We start from the raw sequence: 7,757 nt of genomic DNA, 5'->3' as shown, positions 1-7,757 counted from the left end.
AGTCTTGGCAATTTCCTCACATACGTGCCCTTGTCAGTAAACAGAATACTTGTGCAGAGAGAGCACAAGTTAATCTCTGTTAATCTCTCCTCTCTCTGGTACCCTGCCCTATAAACGCTACTCATTTTGACTTCCTCAGACTCCCAGTTCTGTATCCTTAACTCAAGGAGTCTGCTGGATTCTACCTGGTTCCCCTATCAGCACTATAGATTAGAAACTTTCTCCAGGCAGAAAGCTGGAGCATGTGTAAGACTCATTTCATTTGTTTCCCATCTCTCAGGGATTACTGCCCTTCATTGAGTAATAGCCAATATCTTGAGAACTGTTGTTTGGTTTTTCAGTTACTCAAATAGAGTAAATCTGATCCCTGTTTCTCCAGTTTGGCCTGAAAAGTTATTTAAATTCTCTAAGACTCAATTTTCTTACCTATAAAATGACAATAATATTAGTGCCCATGTCATAGAGCTGTTGCAAGGATTAAACATTTTAATACTTGACTCTGAAACACGGTAATTTCTCAATAAGTAGAAACCATCATTCTTGTAATTGTTGTTGTCACTATTATTATCAATATTACTGATGATGGTGAGGATGGTGACAAAGGTGATGATGGTGTTGGTGATGATAATGGTGATGATGGTGGTGGTGATGATGATGGTGATGATGATGGTGATGATGGTGATCTATGCATGGGTTTCTGGGGTCTATAAAACTCCTGACTTTTCAGTCCCAAGCACAGTATCTGACATTTAATTGGCATTAAGTATTTGTACCTTTATCGCTTCATCCCAGACCTCTCCAGCAGATAACTACTCATCCTCTTCTTTGGAGCAGGCTAAGAATGACCTTTGAGATCTTTAACAGCCATACTTTCTATGCCTCAGAGATCTAACTGATATTCTCATCGAGCAAATTAGCATTTGCAGAAAACATATTTCACTCCAGATTTATTATGCCCCCTAAATTAATGTAACAAGGGTATTTGGAAGAGCAAACCAGAGTTTAATTCATGTGAGTCTGGAGGTCAGTTTCTGAGTTAGCTAGAGGAATTCAGAGCAGGAGAGAAAGAGCTGGTTCCAATTCTTCCCCGGCTAGCCATAGGGGCAAATGGGATAGAGAACTCAGCTCTTTAAGAAAGGAAAGAAACTTACTTGGGATATGAGGTTAAAATGAAAGAAATAGTGACCTAGCCCCCCAATCCCCTTAATTTCCAATTCCTGGCCTGCAGACATCTTCCTTCAGTGTTGATGTGGTCATAACTTTTTATGGACCAGACATCTCCCTGGGTTCTCCTGGAGGCCTGAGGAAAGCCAGCAGCTCGAGGCAGGTCACAGTATGTGTCACCTGAACAAGTAGGAAGAATTCTACTGCAGCCTCTCCCTTCCTACCTGCTTCGATCATCAGAGATAGATTCTGCTCCCCACTGTCCCTCCTGCCCGAGTGCTGCAGAGACTTATGTCTTGCGAGCTATCAACACTCCAGACACAGTCTTAAGAAGCAGGAGCCCCTTTGTGCTGCTTTATCTTGTTTAAGAAAAGTGGTTTTACTGTCATTAAGAATTTAAATTCTCATGCTCGAATCAGCAGTGACCACGGGTGCACTGGTTTCGCATAATAGTGCTTGCAGTTCATTAACAAGTTGTCACTTGCCCCCTTTTCATCTCTGAAAGCAAGGTAATCACAAACAGAATTTTCACAAATATCTATACACTAAAAAGGACTACGTCTGGCCCTGAAGACTGTTTTGGAGTTGATGGGGTATGAAAGAATCCAGGATGTTCAGGGAGCTAAACCTAGGGCCATCATTTGGGGCCTGTATTCATTCTTTTATTCAACAGTTACTAAGAAAAAGTCTAAGATAACCTCCTATTCTCAGATGGCTGCAGCTCAATAGGGGTATACACAAGGACATAAATTATTGGAACTCGTGGTAGAAAATGCTTAGGGCTAAGAGGTTGCATTGCATAGTGGTTTAAGATTTAGGACTTTGTGGAGTCAGACCGGGGTTCACCTACTGGTTTTGACCTTGACTAACTATGCGTCCTTGCGAAAGTCATTTTATTTCCAGAGTCATTTAATTTCTCCTTGGTTTCCTCTTTTGTAAAAGAGAGAGAGAGAGAGGGAGGGCAGTTGTATGAATTAAGAAAGATGAGATACATAATGTACTTAGTACTTTGCTCCAAGTCAACACTCAGTGTAAGCTATTATTATTAATTACTTTCTCAGTCCAGAGGAGGACAAGATCTTAGATGGTTTCCCAGAGGGGGTGGTAGCCACTTGGTGGCTCCCTGCACCAGAGAGAGGTTGGAAGCTGGAGCATTCTGCTTCTGCTCCCTGTTGGCCCAAGGTTTCAAAAACAAAAGCCTCAAAATGATGCTACTTCTGTCTGGAGGCCTTATCAGCATCAGTGTGGGGTATGTAAGCTCCATGTCTTTTCTTACCTTATGCTCCTTGACAATCACAGCAACTCCTGGAGTTTGAACTCCCACCCGAGATGCTAAGATTTCGTATTTCTGGGCAATGCAGTTTGTCCCAAACTAAATGTTCTTCTCCCTGTGACTGCAAACTCACTTATAAACAGCATCATCCTCCCAGGGATTGAAACCTCACTGACATCCTTGAGGTCTCCTTTTTCTCTTTTCCTGTACCCTATATCATCTGCCATCCTGCCCATCCCCCCATTCTGATCCCATACAATCAAGTCTTGTCAGTTTTATCTGCTGAGTGTTTCCTGAATTCATCACACAGCCATGACCCTGTGTGGATCATTGTCATCTTTCACCTGATGGGCTGCAGCAGCCTCCTCCTGGGCCCCCTGCCTCTGCCTTGTCCCCTGTCAGCCCGTTCTCTACTCTGCAGTGAGGGTGACTGGCATCCATCCACACCTCTCTGAAAGCCTTCCATGGCCCCCTATACAATCCCCTTCCTGTTAACCTAATATCCAATCTTGCCTTGTTTCCTAATAGAGATTTCACTTTTGCTTGAGGTGGCAATGTGCTCAGTAAAACAAACAAACAAACAAACAAACAAACAAAGTTACTTTCCAGACTCTCTCAAAGAGGACCAGCCTCCTGTCAAAGAGCTGGAAGCAGAAGTCTATGGAGGGGGGTTTCTAGGGGAGCCATGGTTTTCCTGATAAAAAGGGAGGGCTTAAGTGGTACCTTTTCCTCTTCCCCCTTTCTGTCTGTCACACAGAGGATTGATGACTGGAGGAGGAGGAATCATCTTGACACCAGGGAGATGAACGTCATACATTACGGTTAGTAGAGCAGGAAGCTAGGATAGAAACTGGTGTTTGTGATGACTTTCTGGAGCAGCCACAGTAACCCAGGACCGTCTAGCTCCAGACTTCCTGCTACACAAGGAAAATAAATCTCCATTTGGTTAAGTAATTGGCATCTCTGTTTCTGTTACTGAAGTCAAATTCAGTCTTAACTGATACACTCTCCCATCAACTGTAGGAGACGCTTGTAAACTTTCGTGAGCATCCAGATCCCCAGAGCACTTGAGACAATTCGGTGGGGACTTCACCCCAGCTGGTTCTCTCCTAAGTAGATCTGCAGTGGGGCCCTGTGATCAGTGTTGTTTAAAAGCACCCTGGGAGCTCCCATTACAGACGTTCCATGTAGAACAATTAGAGAAACACCCAATTCTGAAAATTACAATAAGGCAATTGAGGCAGCACACAAATTCTGGATTTATAAGGCATTTTGTGAGCTGGCCTCTGCAACTTCTCCAGTCTCATCTCTGGCCACTCCCAGTACCTGTACATACCACTCAGTGACTTGACTTGTGCTGTTTCCATGTCTGTGAAGTCTTCCTGGACCTGGATCCTTCCTAATCCACAAGGTGCAGCTCAGACATCCTCTCACCTGGGAAGCCTTCCATGAACTCTCAGGCTCTGCTTGTTGTCAGTCATTGAGCAGCCCTTGGAAAGTTCTGGATGGGGATAAAGTTCTGGAAGATGGGGGAGGAAAGGTAGGGCAGTATGTATGTACGGTCAGATTTTCCTGGCCCCCTGCTCCCACTCCTTTGGTCTGAATGGAGGTGAGAGGCTGGGGAAGAAGACTTTGCAGGAGTTTTTAATGTTATTGGTTTTAGTTTCAATCTTCCTTTTATAATAACTCCTGGAGCCTGGAATCTGCAGCCAGAGCTGAATGCCTGCCCCAGAACTTCATTAATTTTAGTGGGCTGTTTTCTCCTTTTCACTTTTCATTTACATTTCAAGAGTTTGAGTCAATACCAGGCATAACAGAAACAATCAGATAGGCCCCAGTGGAAACCAGGAACATCTAATTAAATCCTTATATTTGCAGATCTAGCTCTAAAGAGAGGAAAAACCAGTGTCTAGTTTGATATTTATGGAGCTCAATCATTCATTCAATCTTGCATTCACTCATTTATTCAGTCCCTCACTCTGCACTGACAAGATTCTCTTGGATACAAGTAAAAGAAACACAACTCAAGCTGCCTTAAGTCAGACAAAAGGAATTCATTGGCTCAAGTGCCTGAAAAGCCCAAGAGTTCAACCGGCTTCCCACACTGGGGGCTTTAATTATACACCTAGGTGTCTGTCTTCCTCCTCCTTTTTCTCTCCTTTCCTTTTTCCCTTCTCCCACCTCTCATCTTCCCATCCTTCAGTCAGGCTCTCTCTTTGTGCTGAGTAAAAGAGCCTCCACCAGACCTAAGTGAACATCCTAGCAGCTTAGCGACCCACGGACGAGAGGTTGCCTACTGTCTGCCCCAAGCGAAAAATCCCAGCAAGGGATCGGATCTGGCTAATGTTACATGTCTTTGCCTGAAACCAATTTCTGTAGCCAGAAGTTTGGAATAGTCTGATTAGCTAGGCCTGGGACACATGGCCAGGTGGAGAGTGTGAGGGGTCAAGTTCAGTCCCATCTAATCACTGGGAATATGTACAGGATACTGAAGACGCATCACAAACAAATTCTACCATTCTACCCATCCACCCATCCATCCATCTATTCATCCATCCACTCTTTCATCCATCCATGGATCTGTCCATCCATTTGTCTGTCTAACAAGCATTTATTTAAAGCTTTTCCTATGCTTGGCACCATACAGGCACCCATGTGCTGATCATCTACCACACAGCTAAAGGGCAGGATCAGGGCTCGGTCCAAAGTAGGTGTTCAGTAAGTTTTAAATGAATTAGTAGATGACCCTCAGTCTTAAGCCTGGGTTGCTAGAACAGTGAGGATGCCCCTGATAGAAAATGAGAGGAAAAGTGGTTCTGGGGTGAAAGGGGCTGGGCTGGGCAGAGTGCTTGAGTGTCTCATGTTGCTCCCTGGGTGGTTGGTACCACCACTGCTCCCTTGGCAGCAGGAGAGCCAGGCGAGGATGGGAATTATCTGCTGCTTGGCACTGCCAGTCTCAGAGGCTGGGGACTGAGGCAATTATGCTGAGCCATCAAATGAATAAATATTTTGGAATAGGAGTCAGCAGGGAGATGTGATGGGATTTAAACGGTGACACAATATGCTGGGCTGCTTTTAGGAGCCCTAGTTAATGGGAGGGATGGAGAAATTGGGAAGGCAAGAGCCCAGCATCCAGGGCACTAATCAGCCAGCAACTATGTTCCTTGTTCCCTTCCTCTCCCTTAGGGGGTGCTCCCAGGGAAGGGAAGGATACTGCTCTGCTCTCTATGGAGCTGTTTTGTCCCCCAGTGTTTGAATCATGTCACTAGGCATTCTGTGTTTCCACCAGTAATGGGAAATTTCCTGGTCAGAGAGAGATGGTCTTTGCTGTAAGGATGTTCACCGCCACACTTGCCACCCAGTGTTAGATAAATATTAGCTTCACACAGTCTGTAGGCTGAGTGGGGTGGGAGCTCACAGTTAGTTGAAGGACAGGATTATTATGAGTATTCTCAACTTTTAGTGCTTTCATCCACTTGTTCAATTGTTAATTCACTCATAAAGTTTCTCCTTCCTTCATTCATTTGCTCCACTAACCTTGGAGAGGCATGTCATGAATGGCCTGCACAGATCCCTTCTTACTGCTCCTGTGCCCTGTAACCTCTCCTTAGGTGTGCCTTCTCTTCCAACAAGGAACATCTATGGCTCTTTTTAGGACTGTCCTTGGGAACTGACATCGTTGAAACCCCCAGGGTGACTTTAACCAATGATTGTAGAGTGCAAGAGTTAGAAAGCTCCAGACCTCTGGCCTCTAATCAGGAAAACTGTATAACTTACACTCCAGGGTGCCTACCCCTGCAGGATCAGGCTGGAGCTGCCTTCTGGGAGATTTTGTCTGAAATCACATCTTTGCCCAGAGGGCTGGGACTAGGGTGAGGCAAGTGAGGCAACAGGGTGCAGAATTTAAAGGGACACTTACTCTCAGGTTCATGCATGAAGGTCCAAACATTTTGCCCCTGGGGCACCTCACTTGGCTCCCCCAGCCCTGCACCCTGCTTGCTGGCCTTCCTTCTCTCCCCTGTCTGCTTCCCCTACTGCTTTACGGGGTTCCCCTGGGAGTTCTTCCAGAACTACTCAAGTGCCACAAATCTTCATCTCAAGATCTGTTTACGGGAAATCTGACCGAAGTCAACTGAGTTAAGTGCTGTGTGCCGGAAACTGTCCCGCGTGCTCAGAAAGGAATAAGACATGGTCTCTGCCCTTGGAGAGCTCACAGTTTGGTGGGATCACTTGGTTCTGGGCCCTGTGTCTGCAGATAACCAAGCTCCCTCTGGGTGTAGCCTGAGGAACAGAACAGCTTACCCGAGCACTCAGTTGACTGGCCTCACCTGCTTTGCTACTGAGTGCTGCCCAAGGCTGCTGCTTTGAGGAGAAGCCACAGCACGTGGAAAATTAAAAACACTTTTTGAGATAATTGGCTTTGTACAGAATCCACAGATTTGCAAGCTGTAAAAGCAAAGAGATTGGCTCTTAATGAACTTATCTTACAGTATTTGGATTTGATATTTAGCACATTCCCAGCTACAGGAGGGACACCTGCGTCTTGTCACATGAGGCCTCACTGTAGAGTTAGGGTATGAGGCCAGGATGCTCTGAAGCATCTGTGCAAAGAAACCATGAAGCCCACAAGGGCTTGGAGTAAGTCCCAGAGATGCCCACCCCACCCCCAAGCTGCCAAACACACACATGGGTTGAATAGTATCCCCCCAAATCCATGTCTATCTAGAACCTCAGAAAGAGACTTTACATGGAAGTAGGTTCTTTGCAAATGTAATTAGTTAAAGATCTAAGGAGGATTCGTCCTGGAGTTAGGGTGGGCCCTCAGTCCAATCACTGATGTCCTTTAAGAAGACGAGAGGACACACTTAGACCAAAGGAAGAAGGCATGTGAAGATGGAGGCAGAAATAGAGGGATGAAGTTCCAAGCCAAGGAAGGCCAAAGATTGTGGGCAGTCACCAGAAGCTAGGAAGAGGCAAGGACGGGTTCTTCCCGAGAGCCTTCAGAGGGAGCATGGCCCTGCCAACACCTTGGTTTTGGATTTCCAGCCTCCAGAATTGTGAGACAATGCATTTCTGTTGTGTGAGGTCAACAGGTTCGTGATGATTTGTGATGGTACCCTAGGAAACTCATAGAACCCCAGAGCCTCTTAGGAGAGTTACAGAATGGACGCCCAAGTGAAGTTACAAACCAGAATCCAGGCAAGTTAGAACCATGGACTCGGGATCAAAAAATTGCCAGAAAGTGGCAACTGACTAGCAACCCCCTAAGGGGCCCCTCCGACTTCTCACTAAATCCTTACAACTGGGCAGGAAAAAAAAA

Source organism: Camelus dromedarius, chromosome 10, assembly GCF_036321535.1.
Source record: "Camelus dromedarius isolate mCamDro1 chromosome 10, mCamDro1.pat, whole genome shotgun sequence".
In the NCBI taxonomy this organism is placed as follows: Eukaryota; Metazoa; Chordata; class Mammalia; order Artiodactyla; family Camelidae; genus Camelus; species Camelus dromedarius.
Note: the sequence above shows the minus strand (reverse complement) of the source record.